Raw genomic sequence first — 26,205 nt, forward strand, 5'->3', positions numbered from 1 at the left:
AAGTCAAGTCATACCATATTAGGGACACATGCTAAAAAGTTATATGTCATACATCTGAAGTTCAAATACAACTGGGCATCCCATATTTTTTCTGGCAACTCTTCTCCTAGTTGACTTAGACTAATCCAAAACGTCCTCTAGAGGGAAGTAGGGAGGACACAGGAACAAAATCAAGCTGCATGTCTGTCTCATTTTTAGAAAAGAAGGGAAATTGTACTCTCAAAATGCAAGCATCAGTGTGTGCTACACCTGATGTCAGTTAAGGGATTTTGGAAGAGAAATTCCAGGGTGAGATGCTTTATCCAACAAATAATCTCAGGCTTAAAACCTGGATTAGTAAATATCATAATCCAATCCAATTGTACAAATGGTTATTTAATACTTTTTATCAAAAGGTTATTTAATACTTGTTAAAGATTCTGGAGGCGTATTGAGTCTCTGCTTCCAAGGTGCTTCCAAAATAATAGGGAGAATTTAGCACAAAATGTGAGTGGAACCATGAGAAAGACCCAGAGAGCCATGGAACTCTGGCCCAGTGATTTCCTGAAGGAGCCAGCCTTGGAAAGAGGGGTTAAATGATGGTGGATAAGAAGTGTCACCAGATCAGTGGGAGATAAAGACTAGAAGATCTTAGAACTAGTTTATACAGAGAAATTTCAGTCCAAATCTGAAATATCCACAAGTTACCCTGTAGAAAATACGGTTAAAGACTTTTGAGCAGTGGCATGGCATGACCAGAGCTGCATTTTGAGAAAAATAAGTCTGGCAAAGCAACAATGTGTAGGGTGAATTCTAGTGAGAAGAGAAAGGAGGTAAAAGATCATCAATGGAATGCTCTAGAGCAAGGCTCTCCGAACTGATGCCCCCTTTTGGAGAAATGGATTTTGTAGTGTAGTCCTTAAAATGAATTTCACAGGGAATATCACCTGTCTACAAACACAATTCCAGAAAAATAAGCATAATGCCCTAAGGGTGACAAGAAGGAGAAATTAGGTGATTATGTTATAATAAAACGTATATTTTAATACAGGGGTCAGTAAAATACCAGCTACAGCTCTACATCTGTTTTAGTACGGCCCATGAGATAAAGATTTTCTTTCCATTTTGATTATTTTTTTAATTATTATGTAAGTTCCTACTTAGTATCTTTCATCCCCTGTTGGCCCTCAAAGCCCAAAGTATTTATTATCTGGCTCTTTATAGGAAATCTTCACCAACCCCTATTTCAGGAATGATTATATAATTTGTGTGACTCAGTACAAAATGAAAATGCAGGCTCTAATAAAAATTGTTAAGACTGTTAAGATAGTGATAACATAGTTGATTACACAGGTGATACAAACATAGTAAACTAGTCAGATGTGTGTGCCTGTGAAGGCACCAGAAGCCAATGCAGGCTCATACAAACAGGGCCACACACACAGCACTACCCAGGGTAGCAAACCCACTACAAACATGTTTTATCAAACAGTTCAAGTATCATGGAGCTGTTTCCACTCTTGATGTGCTTTCTAAACTGGGAAACAACTCTTGGGGAATTTTCAAATAATGGGTGGTACTTTATTTCATTTATATGAAAGCTACATTTCTGGAATATCCCTGGAATGTTAAAACATAAAAAAACTGTACCTATGTATGAGATGGAATTACCTTCCAGGCTCAGATGATTATAAGCAGGTTTTACACGAATGTTCAATGAAATAGTGGAAGGATGGTATGGGGCTCGGGGTACTTCTTTGCTGTGAAGCCCTGGCCAGCACACTGCAGAGGTTGCAACATCGCCGACTCCCATGACTTTAACACTCATTATATGTAAGACACAGACTTCCAAAATACAGAAAAGAATAATCAGAGACCTCGAAAGAACAGGCAACTTGCCCAGGTTCCCAAGCATATAGATGGTAGAGCCAGGACTAGAATGCAACTTTTATAACTCTTAATTCTGTATGCATCTGATTTTCTTCCCTTCATGGGATAAGTGAACTGGCCCAGCATTTGCTTTGGAAAGAGGACCTATCAGTTTGCAACTTAGAAGAACAAGGACCATCAAGAATGACGTCACCCAATTCTCTTCCAATTCTAAAAAGGCTCTTAACCTGGAACCCTTCTCAAACTGCAGGAGAGTTCACAGAGAGTTGCCAAGAACTAAACACCAGTGACTCTCCATAGGAGAGTATTCATATCTATACTTACATAGAGCCCGTGGAAAACACAGAGAAATGGGACATGGGAGGTTTTTTTTTAATTATTATTATTGAAACAGGACCAGAAGCCCACTTATAGAGTACATAGGTCTGGAACTTGGCAAAACCCAAAATTAATGATATCGTTGCAAAGTTTATATATCATATATACATAATTTCTTAAGCCCTGCACCAGGAAACAGGCTCATATAGGGCAACCACCTCAGCCCACCCATAAATAATCCACGTTAATCTCCTAAAAGAGGTCGTGGACTAGAGTAATGTGCTGACATCTGGTTTCTTCTGGCAGCATAGCCTGTATGGTCCAGACAGATGGCCTTTAATTTGTGGTAGGTTGCCCCAGCTGAGGACAGCTTGGGCAGAAATGATTATTTGGACTATTCGCCTCATGCCTGGCTCCTGGAACTCCTGGCAAATTGTCAGAAGTGCCACTGTGGTTCCTGCCAATAGGTCTGATGTCACCGGCTGGCAGCTGCTTGGCCACCATCACTGGAGTGAGACCTCTTTGGAGAGGTTCTCAGCAACAATGCCACGGTACAAGAAGTCTGGGGAAATTTGGGAGATGGATGAGGGTGCAGAAAATTCATGGCATAAACATGCTTCCAGGGAAGTTCCCTACTGGAATTGTTAGGTTTTGGATGCATAGTTGCTGCTAATTCTTTTTGAACTCAATGCACCCTGAATCCTTTCAGCAGCGGGAAGAGATCTGAACTAGAGGGTGAAGGTTTAGATTTATTTCCTACTATGTATGAGTTAAATGGCAGAGGAAAATACCCATAGGTCATTATAAAGAGCCAGGCTGCTGAAGGAGCACAAGCTCCACTGCCCAGATGTAAAACAATCAGGCTTCTGTTTCAGATACAAAGAGAAAATGACTTACTGTGTCCAAAATGGAACACAGCAGCCAGCAAAACCATGTCCTCCATTCGCCAAGTCCTGAAAGTCCTGAGAACACGTAGACCCTGAACTGAATGGGGTAGGTTTCTCTTTTGAACTAAATAAAATAAAATAAAATATTCTTGTGGTACCTGACTCTGAGCTGGGACAGTTGAGACTGGCACACATTATATGCCTTCAAAGCTAGGTTAGTTGTTGGTGAGGACCAGAGCTGGCTCTGTTATCCAAAGTAAAAGCATGGATTGATTTGTAGAGATGTGAGCATTTAGCCAATTTCTTATTTTTTCCAATAATGGCCTTGGAGTTTACTTTTCAGTATGTGACGGTAGTAGGACTCACACTTAGCCAGTTCAGCTATCTTCAAACTGAAGAGAAATGAAAGAACAGCATGATAATGGTCTTCGGTGTCTTCAGAATTTCAAGCAGACATCTTCATTCCCTTGTCTGATCCCTTGATATCTTGTTTGATGACTTTGATAGGTCATGGTTCAGTCTGATGCAGTTTCCAAGACTTGAGATTGTCATGATTTACTCCATTATACAGAAATCCTATAAGGCCAGAAAGAATGTTTATGCATGTGATTTGGGGGATACACTACATTGCCAGGATGGAAAAGTTCTCTTTCTTCTAGCATGAAACATATTTTACAAAGAACCAATCAGAGAGGGGCCCTTCTGCTATTTGAGACAAGGTGACCTTGAGAAAGCCTAGGGGCACAGGGTCAACTCTTCCTAATTACTGGGAGCTTATACAAATCATGAGACCCTCAGGAAGTGAGTAGATGACAAGAAGAATCTAGTCATAGAAAAAAAAATCTTAGAGTTTTCCCTACACATATGTGGAATATCTCCAATCACGCATAATATGATATGGGCTGAGAATACCAATGAGAGGAAAGCTTGCAATGATTCAATTGTGAATTTCATGAATTTAGATGGAAAGTTATTGCGTGTCAAAAGTTACAAAGGTAAGATTGAATGCTTTCATCGTTCTTCTTTGTTGGGATAAACTGGAAGGACATGTGGAGATCCTGGTGTGAGATTTGGCTCAATGATTAATTGACTGGGTGACCATGTGAAGCTTCCACTATAAAATAGGAATTATGTAAATGTTTTATTTATTTGTTCATTGAATTGATATTTAGCATATGCCTTCTGTATTTTCAGCACCGCTTTAGATGTTAGAAATGCTGCAACAGACAAGAAAAGACAAAATCCTTACATTCATGGATTTTATATTCTAGCAGAGGAGCCGGATAATAAATACACTGTTAAGTAAATACATAACATGCAGGTAGTGGTAAAAAGGCAAATAACACAGCAAACAGGGATAAACGATGACTGGAGAGCTAGGGCGTCACTGTACACTGTTCAGAGAGCAAGGTGTCTCTTTAATAAATTAAATTTGGGCCAATACAGTGGAGTGGTAGGGCATGTCATGAGGATATCTGAGAGTAGAATTTTCCAGGCATAAGAAAGAACAAATGTAAAGGCCTGGATGCTTGATGTGTATGAAGAAATCCCCAGGAGGTCAGAGGAGCAGAGCACACCCATGTCTAAGGGGACGGAGGTGGGGTCAGAGCACAGGGGTACCAGAGAACACCACGGGTCTCACGTATTTTTCCTTTGTGATATGCAAGCGGAAGACTTTTGTTTCTACATGTTTGCAACGTGTAATGCTCTGAAGCTACAAACACAGCTGACATTTCTTGAATCCATGAGCTGTGCCCGGTCCCGGATGAAGTGCTTGCCTTGAGCCACGTCATTTACTCTTCACTGCAACCTTGATCCGCAGATGCTATTATTACCCCCTTTCCCAAATCAGGACATTTAGGCTTAAAGGTTAAACAACTGGCAAGAGTTTCCCTGCTGATAAATGCTGGAGGTTCCAAAGTAAACAAGAATAAACCACAAGAGGGTTAAAGGCTCACCCTGTGCTTTGCAACCCCCTCGTCTGCGACAGAATTCTCCTACACTTACCTGGGCTCTGCTCTTCTTAAGCAATGAAGCAAGGTAGAGAGTAAGCCCTGGGAAGAGCCAGTCTCTCTCCAGACATTCACCGGGCTTCTAAACCCCTCGTTCTCCAGGGGACTTAGCGCTTCGCTGGTCCAAGGGTTTATGTTTCCACTGAGGCTGAGAATCACGCCGAGTGCTGAGAAGCCTTCTGTACTCTTCTCCACATGCGGTTAGAGGTGGAGGGGACTCTGGGCTGCAGTGCCAGGGACCACACCTCTTTGTCAGGAACATGTAATTAAAAAGAAAGAGAAAGGGCAAAGAAATGAGCAATGAAATAGCCACCCACCCTCATTTTTCTTACATGCACGTCCGTGGGCGCGCACACACGCACAAGGCCAGCAGACGTCCATCACTCTGGTCCTCGGGACTCTGATGGAAACATTTTCCACCTGGCACAGTTAGGCATTAAACACCCCTCCAGCCCAACCTGAGACTTGGACCGTCAGTGGAGATATTTTTAAAACCATGACACAGAGGAGTGTGACACACTTGGTTTTCTCAGTGGGTGGGTAGAGTGTTATTTCATGTTGTTCTTGTCACTCGGCCCAACACTATAAGTGTGCACTTTATTACTACTCCGAGAAGGCTCTGCAGCCCGACCCAGCCCAGGCTGCTCCCGGCACGGAGATGGCAACCTGGGCAGGCTCAGAAAAGGGGAGTGGGGAGTTGCTGGTGCGTAGGCCACCCCCTTAGATTCTCCTCATGTGTTCAGTTCATGCTCAGCAGTATGTGAAATGTCCCTACTACTGTGCTTGATACTTTGTATTCATTGATTGTTGTCCTTGAGAAAATTCTAGGTATTCTGGTATTCGGTGACACCTAATTCCTTAAACAACTAGGTTTTTTCTTCTTTTTTCTGCTCTCTCGTTCTCCTTTCTCTTTTTCCTAATGGGAGGTTTTTCTCAACACCAAATATAGACTTTATGGTAGAATCAAGATTAAGTATCTGCGTCTCACCATTTCTCTGCAAAGGTGTGAGTCAAGGGCCCTCACTGTTTCCTTGGGACAGGAAAGATAATGATGTACTAAGGGAATTGGGGGGCTGTGGGTGTGTTTGCCCCGGGCACAGGCAATAGACAAATGAACTGAAGGTAGAGAATTTAAAAGCAATCCAGAGAACAACAAAGTATCTGCTTTTTATTGGCACCTTGCACTGAATTCTAAAGGATTTCAATGATAAAACACTCCTCCATCTAAGAAGACCTAGCCCACCATCATCCCCTACCACCCTTTGGTGAGCTACCCACATATCATGGAGATAGAAAATTGTTTAGGGGGAGAACATTTTATTTCAGCAGAAAACCAAGGCCCTCTGCGTGGAGGTCATCCTTCTCACAACGTGGACTCGACACTTACTTTTCCATTGATAGCGACTTCACCTGCTCATCTTAACAGCAATATAAACGTTCGTACTATCTGAGAAATGACAAATAAGAAATGCCTGCATAAACGTGATAAAAGGGAAGGATTAAAAAGTGGATCTAAGGGGGTATCTTTAATTCTGTACTAGCCCCTCGCTCCCACATTTCATCTATTTATCTGGTGGAAAATGGATTCTAAGAGACCAAGAGAAAGAAGCAATGGGTCCATTAGCAACAAGACTGCCCAGAATTACCTCTAAAGCAATTCCTGTTACAGGCCTAGGCCAAGCCTTCAGCATTTCTAATTTAGAACAGAAGCCTGCAAACTATGGCCCATGAGCCAAGTCCAGCAATGTCCCAGGGCCTGCTGGGAAGGGCTGTTGGAACACAGCCACGCCCACCAATTTACATATCAACTGTGGCTGAATTAGCACCGCCCAGCAGAATTCAGGAGTTGGGACAGAGACCGTATGGCCAACAAAGCCTAAATTATTTACTGTCTAGCTGTCTTAATCAGTTCAGGTGGCTACACAAGAATGCCATGGACTAGGTGACCTAAACAACAAACATGTATTTTTCACGGTTCTGGAGGCTGGGAAGTCCAAGATCAGGATGCCTGCATGGCAGGGGAAGGTCCTGGTGAAGGCCACCTTCTTGGTTTACAAATGGCTGTCTTCTTGTTGTATAAGATGGAGAAAGAGCACTCTTGCGTCTCTTCTTGTAGGGGTACCAGTCCCATCAAGAGGGCTCCACCCTCATGACCTGATCACCATTCAAGGGCCCCATCTCCAAATACTATCACATTGGGATTAGGGCTTCAGTGTATGAGTTTGGGGGCACACACATTCCATCTGTAGGACAGCCCTTTACAGGAAAAGTTTGCTGACCCCCTCTTCAAGAATACTGCAGTAAGCTCCTAGCTGGACCCATAGTTTCTTCTCTTGGTCTCTTCATCCATTCTCCACCAGGCAGCTGGTATTACCTATAAAGCACAAATTGTACCATGATACACTCCTGCTCAAAACTGTCTGGTAACTTCCCATAACAATTAGAATAAATGCGAATTTCAGCTTACTCAGGCTGACTACATCCCTCATACTCTGGCCTCCGTCAGCCATCAGTGAGCTTCGGGCACTCTGAACCTTCTGTGCCTTCTCAGACCTGACCTGCTCCTGGCCACCTCATGGCCTTTATGCTCTCTCTCTGCTCTGCTAGAATGCTTTCTCCCCAGATGCTGCTGGAGTTTGTATCTTCCCATATTTCAGGAAAGTCTTTGCTTTAATGTCACTTTCTCAAAGTCCATCCTTGACCACAATTAGCAAATTATACCCCTGTCCTTCCCTCCCTTCTGGAATATTCTATCCCACACCCTGCTTTTATTTTTCCTTGTAGTATTGGTCAGTTCTTTCCATCCACATGTACAGCAGACAGACCTGTTGACGGATTTGTCTGCAATTGAAGGGAAAGAAAGGGTTCAAGGATGAATCTTACACTTGGGACACAGACGCTGGAGAATGGTAACACCATTCACTGAGGTGGGGAAACCTGTGGGAGGAGTGAGAGGGAAGGATCCAAATTTCCATTTTGGACATGTTAGATTTAACATATCTATTAGATGTCAGGGTGGAGATGTCTGGTAGGCAGTCGGGCATACTGCTCTGGAATTCAGGGGAGAGATTGGGTCTCCAGATAAAAATTCATGAGTCATCAACATATAGATGACATTGAAAGCCCTGAGATCTGCTAGGTAGCATAGACACAGAAGACACGAGGGTCAAGAGCAAAGCCCTAGAGCAAACGGATACTTAGAGGACCAGGGAAAGGAGATTGAAAAGGAGAATCCACTGAGGTTGCAGGAAAACCAGGAGAGTCTAATGTCCAAAACGCCAAGTGAAGAAAGATTTCTGTTCCAGATGCTCCTGTCATCTCCTGATGGGGACTGAGAACTGGTCTTTAATTCTGGCCCAAAGGCTGAGACAAGAGCAGAAAAATGGGGACAAAAACCTTGCGGGAGAGGGTTGAGATGAGCACCTAAGATGAAGAGGTGGAGATGGAGCATAGGACAATTTCAAGGAGTTTTGTGACATGGCAAAAAGAAAATGAAGTGATGGCTAGAGGAAGCTACGAGAACAGGGAGAGATCCTCTAGAATGGGAGCTATTCCAGTGTATTAATGGACTGATGAGAATGCGACATAAGAGAGAAAAGATGGCACTGAGAAAAGGAGCAATCGCTGTGGAGCGAAGCCTTCAAGTAAGCAATTCAGGATGGGTCCCGGTGCACCAACAATGAAGGCAGTTGCAGGTGAGGGTCTGCAAGGAAGGCAGAAGACAAGGGCACTGAGACTGGTGGAGGGCTGACTCATTTGTAGGAGGATGGAGGAAGTTCTCTTCTGCCTGCTTTGTTCTCTCAGTGAGTAAAGATGAAATCATCAGCTGAGAGTGAGGGGGTGAATATAAGGTGAGACGGGATGTGAAGTAGTGTCGCTGGAGGATGGGGTGGGGGTACTGGCCGGGGAATGTCTAGGTTTGCCAGGCAGTGCTGAGAGCCCAGTGAGGCTTGTGGTCAAAAATTAACACGTGCCCAGATAACCCTGCTTTCCCCATTCTCCAGCCATATCCAAATACGCTGGCTCAGAGTCAGTGGAGGGCTGGACTGACGCAGGGTGGGAGATTTTCAGGTCGCTAGGCTGCAGGGAGAGATAGAAGCTGAGACTATACACAAGACAGTGGCCACGAAAGGGTTGAAGGAATGGTGTCCAGTGGAAGAGTCCCTGGTTAACGGTCTGGGGAGGGCCAAAGAATCTCTGAGATCGGGGCTGTGGAGAGAATTATCTGGAAGACAGCAGGTGGTGGTTGGACAGTGGTATCCTTCAAAAATGAGGTTTGGGAGAAAGAGTTCTACTGTGGGCTCGGGGTGGCCATGGAAGGGAGAGACTGAGGAAGTGCAGAGTTCAAGATCACGGGACGAAAAAGGACCCAAGCCCTGAGACCTGAATATGGGAGGCCCGTCTGTGTGGTTATGGAAACTACTGAAGATTAGGATCAGTGCAGCTGGTGTTGGTGGTGAAATTGAGCTGGGCGCCAAGTCTTCCGTAGCCAAGGGGGGGGGGAGGCTAACGCAGCAGCGCAGGGGCTGGCTCACGGCATGGAGTCTAGGGCTGTGGGGGTGAAAGGATGTGGGGTCGGAGAGGAGAGAGGATGGAGAAATGGTCTGAAGGATGGCGTGTGGATCAAGTAAGACACGTCAGCACCTTGGAGGCCCTGCTCATGCGGGTAAGGAAGCACGCCCGCTGCAGAAGGCTGAAAGGGCAGCCATGACCTTTCAGTTGGTCGGTTTCCGTTGCAGCAGGCATTCAGAGAGAATATTCTTAGAAATGCATAAGGATCTGGGGCATTTTGCTAATGTGAGACTCTGAGTTTTAGATCACAGTGGAAGGATTTTAAGGGATTGTCTCTTGTGTCCAAATTTCTCCTTTTTATAAGGACCCCAGTCATATTGGATTAGTGCCCACCCTAATGACCTCAGGCCAGCTTGGTTAAATCTGCAAAAACCCTATTTCTAAAATAGGGTCACATCCAGGTCCTGAGGGCTAGGACTCCCCTGTATTATTTGGGGGCACACAACCCAATGCACAAGATCTGAAGGTCTAGTGATCACGGATGTTCTTGTATACTTGGAATTTTGATGGTAAACTGCAATGTGATGCAGGATGCAAGGAGTTTTGATATTTTCCTGGGTGGGTCACAAGCCTTCTTACAGTTGTTTTTCTGAGAATGTAGGACAAGATGGGGAATGATAGTCACACCAAGACCAAGGGCACATTAACTCTGGGACTGCACAAAGATCTGGGGACCTCTTTATAGACAGCTGAGAGTAGGGTGGTGGTGGGCGGTGGACTGTAAACGACTCTTCTCATTGTTCACTCTACTCACTATACTTCAGCTGTGCTTGTGGTCTATCTCTGCCTCCAAAATATACCTAGACTGTTCCAGCCTCAGGGCCTTTGCACTTGTCATTCCCACTGCCTAGGAAACTCGTTTCTCAGCACTGTTCATGGCTGGCTCAGTCTTATCTGAAAGTTCATCTCAGAAGTCACCTGCTTAGAGAGGCCTTCCCTGGCCAGTGTATCTAAAGTACTATCATCTCCTTCACCATGTTCTTTATCATTTCCTGAAAGTATTGTTTTCACATCTGTTCACTTGTTTAATGTTCATTTCTCCAAATTGTCTATAAGCTTCACAAGACAAGAACATTGTCCCTTTTGTTTGCCGTGGCTCCCCAGCATGCAGAGCAATGCTGAGTATGTGTAGGCATTAAATAATAACAACAGAACAAAGCAAGCAGTAGTAATAATGATCTTTGATGAATAAATGTGGGCGTATACAAAGCCTAAGTCACTGAACCTCCCTCAACCTTATTCACAAATTTAAGATTTCAACCTAGGTACTATCTTTAAGATCCTTTCTGATCCTATAATGCCAGTTATATAACGGCCTGATATAATCTGAGAGACCCACAGGAATGTTAATGCTCAACATACATGTGAACATCTCAAGGCCAAAAGAAAGGTCCTGTGTGTTACATCTTAAAAAAAGTCTCTTTATCGGGTCAAGATCACAGATCTAATTTGAGCAAAGAATGGCTTTACTAATAACACCTTTCCTTACACTTCACATTAATCCTTTAAGCTGCAGACTGCGTGCGGATAAGGTAGGGCCAGGGAACAAGGTGGTCCCTGTGGGGGCAGCTGTGCTTTCTCAGCCATCGTCTTGGACCTTTGGGTGAGTTCCATTGGTTCTGATTTTTGTTCTTAGCGTATAAATGGGACTCCCTCAGCTGTGGATGTATCTCATTCCCCCAAGAATCACAAAGATCTTTATCAAACTGATCTTAGCCCTACTTTTTGTTGAGAAGATAAACCTAACGAAGCTCACGTATTTGCCTCTGTCTGCAGCCATTAAAACAGCTCCTTTGTGAAGCTCCGAATGTCTGCGGTTCTCTCCCTTCTAAACTCAGGGGAGCCTAGCGCCATCTGCTATCCTACCACCCTATTCATTTATTCTTCGGACGAAGGATTAAACACCTAAAGAGGTCATTTGAAATAGCAGAGCTCTCAGTTAATTTGGCAAACGTCTCTCCCGCACTGACTGTGGTCCTGAGCCACCTGACATTCCCCCAAGCGGTTCCCTTTCACTGCTTTACAGACCTATCTTTTCTTTCCCCCCAAGGGCCGTGGCATACCTCCCCTCGCCCCTTCCCTTTCCCCTAATCCCCCCCTCACCCCGCCAGGCAGGTTAATGTGCCTTATGGGGTTGTCGGATCTTTACGAGGCTGAGAGACGGGTGGTGGATGCCGCCGCCGGAGGGAGAAGGGCAGGAAGTGTACAGGAGGCGAAGCCTGCCTTTTTTGATGACTGGTCTAAGCCTTCTTACTTGAACTTTTGGTTTTATAGTTCTATAAAAGGCAGCTGACAAAAGAGATCCCGTTTTGGGAGGGTCCAGCTGGCTGGGCTGAGCTGGGCGGGGCAGCGCCAACATCTGAAAGCCAGGCCTGGTTTTCACCATGATGTCAGAGAGGTTCCCAGGGAGCCAGAGAGGGGGGAGAGCAGACAGGCCGGCCCGCCCTGCCCGGTGCCCGCAGCAGCTTCGGATGCCGCCTTCCTGGCCCGTCTGCAGGAGCCTTTCCTCCTCGGAGACTCGGCAGTGTTTGCAGGGGAAGCTCCCTCACTCAGCGGGCGGGTGTCTGCAGGGCAGGGGGCCTGGGCCCCTCTCCGGCCCCCCGCTCCCCCCACCGTGGCCTGGCTGGCCCAGCTCTGTCTCCTTCCACTTCAGCGGTGGACAAAGCCTGGCCGCTCTGAGGCCCACCTCACCTTGACAGACCTGTGGTCCCAAGCCCTAGGGCCCCAGGCCCTCCGCTTCTGGATTTGGGGTGCCAGCCTCTGCTCCTGCCTCTGAGTCAGAGGCAGACGCTGGACCATAGAGCAGCCCAAACGGAAAGAGTGTTTGGGGGCGGGTGGTTGTTTTCCATTAAATTCAATCTGGAGAAACACTTTTTTTTTTTTTTTTTGGCTTATTCACATCAAACTACTGCTTTGCACTGGCCCAAGCCCTGCAGTTTCCTGCGGCTGTGGACAAGCAGGTCGGCTCTCCAAGCCCCCGGGAGGCTAGGGGTGAAGCAACAGCGGCTCACTCAGCCCTGACTCACAGGAGGCTCCTCTCCCTGGGGCCTGAGTCGCTGCCCAGCTCCGGAGAGAGGCAGGGAGGAGGCGGGGAACAGGCAGCTGGGCGCACAGCCTTTGCCGCGTCCACGAGTGCCCGACGCGGAGGGGCTCTGGCAGCCCCCAGGTCCTCCGACGTCTCCGATCTGCACACTGAGCCCCGTCTGTGCAGGCGGGTCACATTCCCCCAGGAGCTGAGGCAGAGCAGGGCTACAGCCAAACATCACGTAACCCTGGACCGCAGAACTGAAAATGATCGAACTCCATCAAAAATTATCATGCCATACAATTTAAATGTTTTGGGGGTTTTCTTGGCTTTTTGTGTGCACGCTGTCCAGGGACGAAGATACATTCTCCCTCCCCTTGTTCCTTCATTTAATTGTCCAATGTTATTTTAGAGCCTGCTACCCATTATTTTCAGGTACTACCGTGTAACAGAAGGATGTTCAGTTAGCAAGCCTGGAATAACATGTGCTTCACTGATTAACAAACTCCCTGGAAACCAGGGTTGTCTTCACAAAAGATATAAAGGGTGTGGCGTTTTCCTCTGTACTTCCCAAGATGGGCAGGAGGGTGGCCCTCTACCCCTCACGGCCTGTGTTTGAGGGTCTGCATCGGTTCCTGTCCCCATATCTCTGAGCAGAAGCACCCAAGTTGGGGGTCTTAAATCTCCCCAAGAAACAGAGCTTCCTTCACTCAAGAGCAGTGAGGCGGGACGCCACCACTTGCCACACATTTTCCTGCCTCTCTTCGCTTCCTTTGCTCATTTATTATTCCTTAAATGTCCATGGAGCACCAACCACGGGCCCACAGACATCCTCCTCCTTAGGAGGCACTGCTATATATTAAATCCGTAAATCCAATCAGATGCGTAACGTAAAAACAAATAAAACACCCGCAATAAGAGAGCAGCTCATGAGCCAGGTAACGAACTAAGAGGGCTGAGCCGTGGGGTGGGCCTCTCCCCCACCTATCTTGGTGAGGTCACAGAAACTGCTTGATTACACAGCATTCTTTTCAAGGTACTTTTTCGTTATGCTGTTTACTCATGATAGCCCTGGAGTGTGGGACCGGGCGAATCATGCCCATTACAAAGATGGAAAAACCGTGGCCAGCGGTTAAGTAACTTGACCTTTTAATGGTCAACTACATGGTGATTGGCAGTAAATGAACCTGACCCCAGGACTTAACAGTTATTACCCAAAGACTCCAGCAGCTACACCAGAAGAGGCATAGATAGCTCCATCAAGGAATGTTTGTTTTTCTTCCTTTTTTGTTAATGAATACCATAGATAGTGCCTTAGTCAGCTTGGACTACTATAGCAAATGACTGTAGGCTGGGTGACTTAACTGACTTAACAAACATTCTCCCAGCTCTGAACACTGCTGAGTTCAGGCTTATCAGACTTACCAGATCAAGGTACTGGCAGATGCCATGTCTGCCGACAGCCTGCTTCCTGGTTTCCAAAAAGTCACCTTGCTGGATCCTCACATGGTGGAGAACAAAGAGATGGCAAGCAAGCTCTCTCCTGTCTCTTCTTCTGAGGGCACTAACCTAATGCCTCACAATGGAGCCAGGATTTCAGCACATGAAAATGACATTTGGTCCCCAACAGGTCCCCAACAGGTAGAGAGAAAACTTGGAAAAGCCTTTTACTCGATCCACACCTTAATGCTGCCTGGACTTAAAAGCCAAGACACGGCAGCGTGAGATGAACTCAGCCCCTGCTGCTGGCTTTGAAGATGGAGAAGGGCTCGTGAGCCAGGGAACACACACCAGCTCAAAGCTGGAAGAGTCAAGAAGTGGATTCTCTGCCGAGAGCCTCCAGAAGGCACCCAGGCCTGCCGACACCTTGGTGTTAGCCCTGGGAGACCCATCTCACGCTTCTGATGTCCAGAACTGATAATAAATGGGTGTCGTTTTAAGCCACTACATTTATGATATTGTTACAGCAGCACGTGAAACTCATACAGATGGGCAATCTTCTGACTGGGTAACTCTGGTTAAGTTCCATTTGGCCACATCCTGAGCATATCTGTGGCTTACTGTAGTGTTCACAGGAATCACCAAATAAAAAAATGGCTCTGAGGGTTTTGAGGATTTCTCTGGCTCACCAATTCCCTGAGGCCATGACCAGGTGCCCCCTTTACCTTGATCACATCAGCAGCAGTGCATCTGGCCCTTCTCCACTTCATCCATCTTTTTAAACTGTGGTTTCCCTCTGAGGCCAGCGCCAGGTCCCAGGGCCCAGCTGCGTGGCCCAGACAGCATAATAGCTGTGCAGTGCGAGGGACCTTGTGGCTCACGTTTATTGGCAAAATTGCAGCTTCAACGAGTCACCACTAGTAAAAGCAACCACAGAGCTCGGTTCTCTCTGAGGAGGTCAGGACCACAGATCAAACAGGAAAGTTGGGTTGGACCTGTGCAAACTCACAACTCCCCCACCTGCGTGTGGGCAGAGGTCAGCCTGATGCGCTGCTAATTTGGACAGGCAAGTGGAGGCTACAGGTCATTATGGACCCATCTGTGAAACTCATGGGGAGAAACCCCGTGGAGGTGGGTATGTGGTACCCAAAACCCCAGGTTTTTTGCCTGGAAAGCCATAGAAGCAGTCGATGAGTCAGAACTATGGAAAAGCACTGGTGCTTGGCAGGTAAACTGTAAACCAGAAGATGCCTTCTCACTTACTTTTTCCTTTTAATAAAGTACGTTCATAATATAATTGTACTGATTAGCATCTGAGGGTGGGGATTGTTCTTGTTCTCAGCATAACATAAGCAAAGAGTTCAAAGCCCTGATCTGCTTCCCACCTCTCCTTGGTGGTGGGCTCCCAGAGCCCCCCTGAACCCCATCTTCCTCCTCTGAAGAATGGAGACAGTAACAGGAACCTCATGGCATGGTTTGGAAGCTTGAATGAGTCAGTGATTGAAAAATGATTAGCACATCATAGACAACAGATAACACTTACTTCCCCCCTACTCAACTCCATCAGAATAAACTATATTATCCACATCTGTCCTGATCCTCCACCTGGAGCCTAGGCTTCTGTCTTCAAAAAATCACCATAATTAAATAGCTCTCCAAGTGATAGAAACTCTCATGGTTTTGAAAAGTTACAATGGAAGATAGTCTACAGTTCCCCTGGGCCTGTATTTTCTTCTGATCTTGTCAAGCCCTCCTGCTTTTACTCTGTCCCCAGAAACAGTGACTCAACTGGGACTTACCTTCTGCTTACAAATAACTCAGCTCTTTGCAGTTTCTCCAGGCCATTCTCTACATGTCACAGAGATGCCATTTAGGAAGCTCTTCACTGAAGATTTTCTTTACTGAAGTGTTGTTAGCGTTCAGGCATTCAAGTCCTCACATCCAATGTCATCTATGAAAGATTAGTTCATAACACATTCCTTCCCTCCCCACTTACCTGTCAGAAGGATGCCCTGATGGTTTCATCAGGGAAGTATGTCCCAAAGACTTTCACCTCTAGGCTTCTGGAGACCCGAGGCTGGATGATAGAATGCCATTCCTATCTGATAACTCGTTTCTTGGCTTAGGTGAAACCAGTTTTTAGGAGGCAGGAAACCAAACCCCTGGACCTGGCCCTGCAAGCATTCCCACGTGTTCAGTAAACCTTTTTACAGGGGGAAATGATGACTCTTCTTGCTGCCTACATCCCCAGAACAGAAACAGAATTCTTTTAGCCCAGCAAGTGATACATTCTCTGAACTCTCCCAGAACCAGTAGAGGTAGCAAAAAGAGTGTGTATGGGGAGGACTTCTGGAAGGTTCTGGAACTGTGTGGGTTCTTCAAGCAAGATCTGCAGGATCTTGGTTCATGGTCTGGCTTTGCTCAGCCACCAGTGGGGCCCTCTCTGGGCCTCAGGGCCTCCTCTGTGAACTAGCAAAAGCAGGATTAAATGATCTCCATGGTCTCTTTAAGCTCTCAGGACTCTCTATTTCCCATTTCTCTTATTTTTAGTATTATGGTGATGCCTTATCATCCCAGGCCATGAAAGGCATTTCAGCAGTACCTACAAAAATGTTACTGGTGTATTATTAAATGTGTTCTATTTTTCAGTGCTAGCTGTTACCTTGCCTATGTGGAAGAACTTCATAGGCTAAGTTGAAGTCATTAGAAATAATCACTGTTATTCAGTCAGTGAACATTCACTGAGTGCTACACCACACTAGGTCCTTGGGCATAGGACAAAAGACAGAGCCTCTCCCTTGAGGACTTCACATGCAAATAGGAGAAGATAGGAAATAAATATGAGATTCATACAATAAAATAAGTTCTCTGGGGAGGAGAAAATTGAGTGATTGGGGAAGTACATTGGCTAGGATGGGGGGACCAGGGAAAGATTTAGAGGGAAGGGAACAGGCACTCCCAGTAGGAAGTACAGAAGTGTGTAGGCCTACTGTACTTGAAAGACCAGAAGTCCAGAAAGATTAGCAAGGGCCAGATCACCAAGGTCTTGTAGACCAGAGTGAGAAGATTTGTTTTAATTTGAAGGACTGTATGATCAGATTCCAGTGATGTGAACTGAGCTATTAAATTCCAGAAAAGGCCATGCAGTCCTAAGGACAGGAAAAGCAAAACAGTTGATAATCATGTTTGAGTGGCTCTCCACGGGGAGACCATGAGTGGTTGCTTAGCAGGCTGAAGCCTCGTTCCCAGGCAGTTTAGGGAGCCCACCTGGGTGGGCTGAGCACCAAGGCATCCTGTTGATGGAACAGGGGGAGGCTGGCGAGCTACAGTGGAGAAGGCACCAGACTCAAGGTGTGCTCAGGTGGAGTGGGAGGGGACAGGTGCATTTACCTGGGGAGACCCCCGAGTCGTGGCAGGACTCTAATATAATAGAGAGAGAGGGCGGGTAGGCTGGGGACCCCTGGTTTCTGAAAGAGACGCTGAGGAGTTTGTAGCATGACTTATGATCCACACAGACCCCCATGGCATCTTTTCCTCTCCTGGTGCAGACCTTACACCTGGGAGACTGGCCCGAAGTAGACAAGAGACCGATTCCCACCTGTGGGAGCCTGTCTTCGCTTCTCCTGAGTTAAGAGTCAACGTATGATTGTACTTTTTCCTTCCCTCAACATACGTAACTTTCTAGTTATTGCCTACCTATTATATTTTATATTAGAAAATGTTTAGTGTGTTGATTATGAAAAATCATATGTAGGATAATTTTTTTTAAAACAGCAAGTAGTAGGTCAACCTTGTTCCTCCTAGAGACTACTCTTAATATTTGGTATATTTATTTCCAGTCCTTTTAGGTACATGCAGATGCATTTACAGATTTTCTATTTCTCATTGGAATAACACTGCATATTCAGTTTTGTACTCTGACTTTTCACTATGAATTCTTTGCATATCACTAATATGCCTTAAACTCATTAATTTAGTGGCTGACAATGTTCCTCTATACAAAACACCACTATTTAGCTATATGCCTATTATCCCACTTTTAAAAAGTAATTGGGATTTGATACATGTTACTACTAGGTAACAATTCTTCATAAAAATGTATGTGTACCCTCACACTAAATCTTCGCAACAGCCCTGTGATTGAGTACTGTTTTTAATTCCCAATTTACAAGTGAAGAAACTGAAACTTAGGTTTGGCAACTTTCATTTATCCCAGTTAGTAAGAGATGGACCTGGGGATACTGTTAGTACAGGGAATATGCTCACCTTTCCATACTCATATTTGCAAATAGCTTCTCAGAAATGGCATTTCTTGATCAAAGAGTATAGCCCCCTGTTTTGTAAGATTCCAGTGTATATTGTCAAATTGCTTACATCCCCAACCAACAGTATATGTCCACATTCTGACACCCTTATTCCAAACACTGGCAAGATTGTGGTTTACTTTTCTGTTCTTTGCTCACTCCCAAGACTGAACTTCCATTCACTTCTATTTTTTTTCAGTGACCTGTCTCTTCAAGTCCTCTGCCTATTGCTAACTGAGAGTTTTTCAATAAATTTGGAAGGGCCCTTTGTGCACTTAGGGTATTGTTATTTGGTATATTTGCATCCGGTGTTTTGTTTCTGAGGTTGCTGTTTGCTTTTAAATCATGTTTGTTTGTTTGTTTTTAATGTGAAGCTGGGATGAGCAAAGTTTTTCTATAAAGGGCCAGATAGTAAATATTTTACACTTTGTGGGCCATGTGTTCCCTATCACAACTACTCAACGCTGTGACGGTGGCCAGAAAGGAAAGACAGGTCATACATAAGCTAAGGGGTGTGGCTGGATTTGGTCCATGAGTTGTAGTTGGCAGACTCCTGATGTAAAAAATAAAATTTTAAATTAGAAAATCTACTAGTTGCTCCTCTTTCAGATTTTTCTCCACTGCTTTTGTACTCATATAACCCAGATACTTGGTAGACATCTTCTGTCCTATAGATACTATTGAAAATCTGCTCAGACTCTGATTTGGTAGTTGGTAGCAGTTCAACATCTTGCTTCTTCTAGAAACTTCTTCCTTTTACCCTCCATACCCATCACAGTGTCCTCCTTTGTCTTACTTCCTGTTGTTTTTCCTCGTGTTTTCCTCCTCCTTTCCTGTTGGAATATCAAGAAGACTCTTCTTGTCTCTCCCACAGAGCAATGTTCATTACTCAGCCCCCATCACTGCCTCCCTTTCTACTTCATGAACTTACTCCAACCAATGAGTTCCATCAGTAAGTGGAATTGTGGGGAATAAAATTTTCCACATCTCATTATCGATAGACAAACTAAACCAAGCTCAAGATCAGAGATATATGCATCTATATTTTATTTTAGCTTTTTTTGTGTGTGCATTTAACTATTTAGTCCTTTTGATCTTTATATTGTGGTGTACGGTTTGAGAAATGATACCAACTTTCTTTCAAATATTTAGCCACTTATCCCCAAAATAGATTTTGGTATGTATATAGAAGAGTAAGTTTATGATTAAATTGGCATTCAAAATTAGAGGAGAAAGAACCATTAAATGATGCTGGGACATCTCTGTGCTACTCTGCCTCTCTTATATCATCACCATGCTGTTTTGATTATAATCTCTTAAAATGTTATAAAAAGTGTCTTGGCTACCTGCACCATTTCTGCTTCCAGATACAAGTTAGATTCACTTTTTCAAGAGCTCCTGTAGCCTGCACTACTTAAATTTTTATTAAAATTGTTCAATCATAATACACCATAGGAAGAATGTACATCTTCATACCATCTGATCTTCTGACCAGGAATACCTATCCAAATCTTATTTTGTATCTTTTTAGCAAAAGTGTATGTCATAAATGATCTCAAAAAATTTTAATTTCTTATTTGAGTTGAGAATTTTGCCACCTATTAACTAGGGATTGATGGTCTAAGAGCACAATTTACTAGCATATTGGTGTGTCAGTTTTATGTCAATAGTCATGAATGAATGGATCTTTAATTTCCTTCTGTAAAATGTGTCCATAATTCTTTTATTGGTTCTTTTGTTCTCTCTCCTCCATATCAGTCATTTTCCTTTTTGGCTTTTCCCACCGTCTTTTTAACCTTTTTCTCTGCATTCTCAGAGTTTCTTAAGTTTGTTTCACATCACTGGTTCCTATTTTCTCCAGTATCAAGCCTATTATTTACCATCTCTGAGATAAACATTTCTAACATAGGAGATAGATGTTACCAGTTCTGTTTCTTTGCAATTACTTTCTTTCTTTTTGATATCCTTTATATTCTCTGTTCATTGACTTTGCTCTATTCAAAGAATGCAAAAATGACTGACTCTATGAAACCAAAACAGAAAACCATGAGAAGAGAATGGATTGAAATGAAAAAAATCAGGAAGAGTTGGCTTTGTTTTTAATTCTGTTGCTTTCTATAGAAGATAATTTTCAGAGATATGTTTTTCTCTTAGTTTTCAAGAGAAAGTTGTTTTCTTTGTGTTGATTATTTTTCTCCCGTGGGATGATACTGATTTCTTTCTGTCTCTCTTTCTCTACTTGTCCTAAAAGGAAGAAGGTTCTATATGAAGCAGTATTTGCAAATAGCTTCTACATTTGGACTTTTCTTAGCCTTTCTCACTGTTCACCTCCAGGCTGATTGAAACTATATCTTACCTGGAGGATAAGTTGAAAAAATTAATGAATCCATGTCAGTGAATCGTAAAGAGCAGGCTAATGAAACCCCATGTCCAGAAACACAACAGTGATTCCTGCCAAGGTGTTCACATCTCATTCAACTTCCACATCTACACCCACCGTGCCCTGTAAGCTATGGAGGCCGGCATTTGAAACGTGTCTCTGAGATGTCAAAAGTATTCTCCATAAGGCTTTGCAGCAGGGATGCACAGAGCCACGGAAGCTTGCCAGAAGTGTAGGAGGCAGATTCACTCTGCCCTACAAATCTCATTTACAGGCACAAGGGATGCAAGCAGCGACGCAGCCTGTTGACTCGGAGATTCCCAGCTGTGTGGGTGCTGATCACATGGATCCCAGAGGGTAAACGCGGGCCACAGGGCGTCGGGTATTGGTCATGAATGCACAGGATTTGGTAGGAGCCAGAAGGGACTCTGAGAGGAGGTCTTTGGGATCAAGAGAGAGGCAAGATTAAGATGCTTAGGGAAGAAAAAATGAAGCCCCATACAGCCACTGTGAGCATCTTAACGCAGAATTAAATCCTTCTTCCGAAGGGCAGTAACACATTGTGGCTAAGAGCTCAAAGTCGGCCTCTGACGTAGTGGCTTGTATTAGCCGTTTTGATTCGCCTCCTCCTTACGGCATGGGGAGGAGGAGTCTGCACGGGCCGGCGGGCCATGAGCCATGTGACTCGTTTTGGCCAATGGGCTGAGAGCAGAAGTGATGGATGTCATTCCCAGAACATCACTGCTATTGAAAGATCCCCCCAGCATTCGCTTTGCTGCCATGGCAGTGAGGGGCTGTGTTTCGGATTGTGAGTTTCAAGATGTGAAGACCCTCAGCCTAGGTCTTTAAGTAATTAAGTGGGATGGTAATATGAATGAGGAATATATTTGTGTTGCTTTAAGCCATGAAATTTGAGGGCAACTTGAGGGTTACTGATCAGCACGGCATAACCTAGATTTCTTTGACAAATATATTCTCTTATTAGCCAAGCGATCACGAGCCACTCTCTGAACCATTTTGAGTATAAATTTCCTCATCTGTCGAATGGAGAAAATCACAGCACTTGTCTCATAAAAGTGATTTTAAAAATATTGCCTGTAAAATGCTAACCCATGTGTTTAGCACATACTAAGTACCTTGCAAATGCTACCTCTCAACTTTGATTCTCCCGAGATAGAAAGTAAAATGAGAGTTCTTCTGTCATATTACCTCAACTCATATCTGAAAAGAGAATCAGAGAGAGGGAGAGAGAGATTGAGAGAGAATCCTTTGGAAGCATACCTTATTTACAGAGTAATTAATGGGATCCTCAACAAAACCACCACCGCTTTATTGCCCAAGTCACACATGCCAATGTGTTCAAGTCCCATGAGATGCGAACCACTTGAACTATTTTCAGATAAATATCTAAGGAGGATAAAGGTTCCAGCTCCTCCGGGACAATATTCCCACACGTTGTTCCTGTCCTCTTCATTATGTCTCAAGAAGGTAGGGGCAGACCTCTGGGAAAGCAGGCATGATTTCTAGAAGCTCTTCCTTATTTTCTCACAGCAGGGAGGGAAGCCGACTCAGGGTGTGGTGTCCCCACCTGCCTTCTCCACACACATTCTCCTTGGGGTGTCTCAGCACACCAGGGGTGTGGTTAGGCAAGTATCACTCCACCCAGGGGGTGTCTTCCTGGCCAAACCTCATAGAGCCCAGACTCTCATAAACAGGCCCGTGCAGTGGCAGCAATGACGGGACAGATTCAGCACCCTCCATCAACTCCCCCAATAGACTGTTGGACGTGTCTGCCAAGAACAACCTACCTTCAATAAAACCACCTTTGTCTAAGCGATTTCTCGAAGGTCTCCTACTCAAGTATCCCCTGTCCCAAGCAGGCTTCTTGGATGAGGTCTGACACCATCACAGCCCAGATGTGGAGGCCAAGGGCCACCGAACATCCCAGCCCAAAGCTAGGGTAGGCCTTGCACTGAGGCTGCAGGGTACTTCCCAGGCATCACGCCCAGGAGATCCGGCTCCTCGGTAGGTGCTGTTCAGGCTTGTCCCAAACATAACCACACAGTGGAGTCACCAGTGTCCCGGGACAATGACGCAGTCCTTGATTATAGTCCAGTTCAGAACCCAAGCCCCTTCTCCAGTGAGAATAAAATCACAAAGACCAGCTCTTTCCAAACACACTTTCCAGCCCTCCAGAGAAATACAAACACTTCCCATTTCCATCCGGGCTGTGTTGTCAACATCCTCCCCTGCATCAGTCTATTCTCATTGACATGATTCTGAAATTTTTTCTAGCAAATGAAGACTCACCTCAAGGATCAAGAAGACAGAGCCTACTTGGGAAGCTGGGAGCAGGCCATGTGTATATGTATGACACTGGGGGACACATTGGACCCTGGCGACAGATAGGTATATGCATGTGTGTATGTGTGTGCATGCAAAGCCTATACATGTAGCTCTTTCAAAAATGGAATGGTTGGACCCCAGGCAGGGTCTTTTTCAACTTTACTTCAAAGCAACATTTTTTTTTATGATTCTCCACAAAAATGGGATATACACTACTATTGTCCTGATTCTATAAATATTGGTGTTGGAAGATAATATGAAGACCCTGTTCCCTCTATTACTGTCCATCCACATTTCAATGCTTGTAGGTATGTGACCCTCTGCTCCTATCTCCTTGGTAGAGAAGAAATGGTGACCTTTACCCGTAGCCTGGACCAAGTTGGAAAACCTCACCAGTTAAGACCAGGAAGCCTCCAGTTGTGGGGCCCTCCAACCTGCAAGTTCAGTTCCAATAGGATAGTAGATTGAGGGGCCTAAGAAGAAGGGGAAGACAACTCATTGGATACTTGTGTATTTGTTGACGTCTCTCAGGCTCTTAACTGTTTTCTTCCTCCACTGGAGGAAGGTAGATAAATAGTGCATTAATTTGGGGACATCTAAAAGGACATAGCTAAACTTAGTTTCTGTTTTATGGATTCAGTGCTCCATGAGCCTCAGAGAAAAGTCCAAAACCATTCAGGAAAAGAGGAGTGAGAAAGGCCTACTTTTGTTTTTCTTCAAAATCCTCATTTCCTTACTTCACCCATATTGCCCCCCAAAAAGTTATATAGACTAGTAATTGATAGGCCCTATTTTCTCCTCCAGTTCTAAGATTCTGTAACCCTAGATTTGTATGATACTAAGATCACTTGGATCTATAGTTCCCAAACTAGAAATTAGTTCTTTGACCTTTCACATTGACCTCCCAATAGCAGGTCTCAAAGACAAAAAAGACTTGATTCTTCCTTGTGAATATTCTTTATCTAGGGTGAAATTCCTGAAATGGATTTCTATAATTCATAGAAATCATTTAGAAAATCCCAGGTAACCAGCCTCCATGGATCCAATATGGTGCTCCACAGCCTGCTTCCATTGTTCAGTACTCAGAAAAGAGTTCACTGATATTTCTCTCAGAACTTTCTGTCAGTTGACTCTACAGATGAGGCCCCCATTGTGTGCAATGACTTTGTGATGCACAAATAAGAGAAGGCACTTCTGTGTAGATAAGCTTTTAGCTACGTTGAGCTATGGGGTAAGGTGTACATTTTCAGAAGGGAAAAGCATTCTTTGACTTATAATGTTATTCTCACCCACATTCAAATCCTCACATTACGAACAGCAAACACTGTTCACCTATTGAACTCAAAGAAAAATTTTGCTTTGTATTTTTCTCCTGAAATATTGACTATTTCATTTATTTCTGTCTTTTCTTCAAAAAAGCCATTATTCCGGGAGGTGTCCTTTCAGAGCCCTGATCACCACCACCACCACCCCCAATTTTCAGAGGGTGCATTTATTTCCACAGTGGAACTGCTACTGACAAGTGCGGAGAGCATCTGCCAAAGAGTATGTCCTAGCCGAAGGCAGAGTCCCTACAGGAATCCTGTTCTCAGACTTGGGAACCCTGAGATACCCCCCTGGAATTTGCCTGAAGTCCAGAATCAATAATAACAGAGCTTCCAGTGGAAGGCTCAGCATTTCCTCCAGACTTTTCCCTCAACCTGCTGTAAAATATGCTTCCTGCAGAAAGACGATGTGGATAGATGTCAACCAAAGCACCCTAGAAATGCTCTCTGCAATCAGCCAGCATCTGCCACCCACCCCCACTGGCAACATGCTGACATTATTTCTCTCGCCTTTTACTGTAAGATTGAGGAATCCATCTCTCTAGCCCGTAACACTATATGAATTAGTTGCTTTTAATATACATCCTCCTTCACTAACGATGCTTATTTGCTGACACCCTGTTTCCTCTATTTACTTTTACTAAACATGCCGTCTTCAGTAAAGTACATGGAAACCAAAAATATCGCCATCACAGAATTGTAGGCAAGTTTCAAGACAGGAGAGCTTGATTTAATTTGGCATGTTACGTCAACTTAATGGATGAGAAACATGTTCCTTAGATGGAACGAGTTGCACAAAGGAATCAGCCAGAGGACTGAAGGAGAAACCAGGCTGCCTTCTGGGTTCTTCCAAGTTAGTGGAGTCACAGAGTGGCTTTATTGTCAAGTTTAGAGCAAGTTCCCATTATAGTGGCAGAAAGATGAAAGATGACCGAACTACATGGAACTTCTAAAAAATAATCTGTAATTGCTTTTTATAATCTCAAAATCAAAATTATCCAATCGAGGAGGGTTTTGATAATTGGTACACATACTAGGAAGGACAGCTACATGGTGGTACAAACAGATGATGAGTACAAACAGATGACTGGAGGTTGAAGACAAATAAAAGAAGGCTTTATGAAAATTAAGCAACTGGGCTAACATCTTAAGAGACAAGAGAGATGCTTAGAATCAAGCCTGAACTCTCAGCACGCCAAAGTTAAGAACCAATACTCTTGTGAGATATATAACAGGTGTAAAAACACAGCCTGCAGCTTCTAAGCACACAAAATATCACTTTCTTGCTTCCCCATATGATCCTAGATTTGACAGGATAAGATAGGAGAGTAAAATAGAACATACAGATATGAATTGCTTACTTTTTATACCCAGTTATCACTCACAGTTTGGCCAATCTGAAAATGTTGTGTTCTCCAACATTCCATTTTTAACTGGCTTCTCTTCTTTACTTATTGCCAAATTAGAGTACCTGCAGAGGACGTGTATTTCTCTTAAATGCATGGAGTGAACCAGGTGTAAAAGAGAGGTGCCTGGCTGCTTATGTTGCAACTAAGCATACTGTCATCTAGTCTGGCATTTTCCCACTTACAAATGCATTGTTGCATATCTACGTTCTGATGAGCACATATATTTCAGCTTCACTGTCAGATCCCCCAAGAGGATGTCTCTGACCTCTAGTGTTCCTCTTTCCTTCACTTTCCTTCTCTGTGACTCACTGGACCCTG

At 44.4% G+C, this 26,205-nt stretch overlaps 1 long non-coding RNA gene across 2 annotated transcripts in view; it reads right to left on the reverse strand.

The window, feature by feature from the left end:
- Positions 1 to 452: 452 nt before the first annotated feature.
- LOC118919842 (uncharacterized) overlaps positions 453 to 26,205 on the reverse strand; it is a 56,278-nt gene continuing 30,525 nt past the window's right edge. For both annotated transcript variants that reach the window (XR_008997435.1, XR_005027683.2), the window contains exons 2-4: positions 15,923 to 16,074; positions 5,082 to 5,333; positions 453 to 3,650 (exon numbers count right to left, since the gene is read on the reverse strand). This is a non-coding gene — a long non-coding RNA (uncharacterized LOC118919842). The remainder of the gene's footprint in view (positions 3,651 to 5,081; positions 5,334 to 15,922; positions 16,075 to 26,205) is intronic.

The sequence above is a fragment of the Manis pentadactyla genome, chromosome 4 (genome assembly GCF_030020395.1).
Source record: "Manis pentadactyla isolate mManPen7 chromosome 4, mManPen7.hap1, whole genome shotgun sequence".
NCBI lineage: Eukaryota > Metazoa > Chordata > Mammalia > Pholidota > Manidae > Manis > Manis pentadactyla.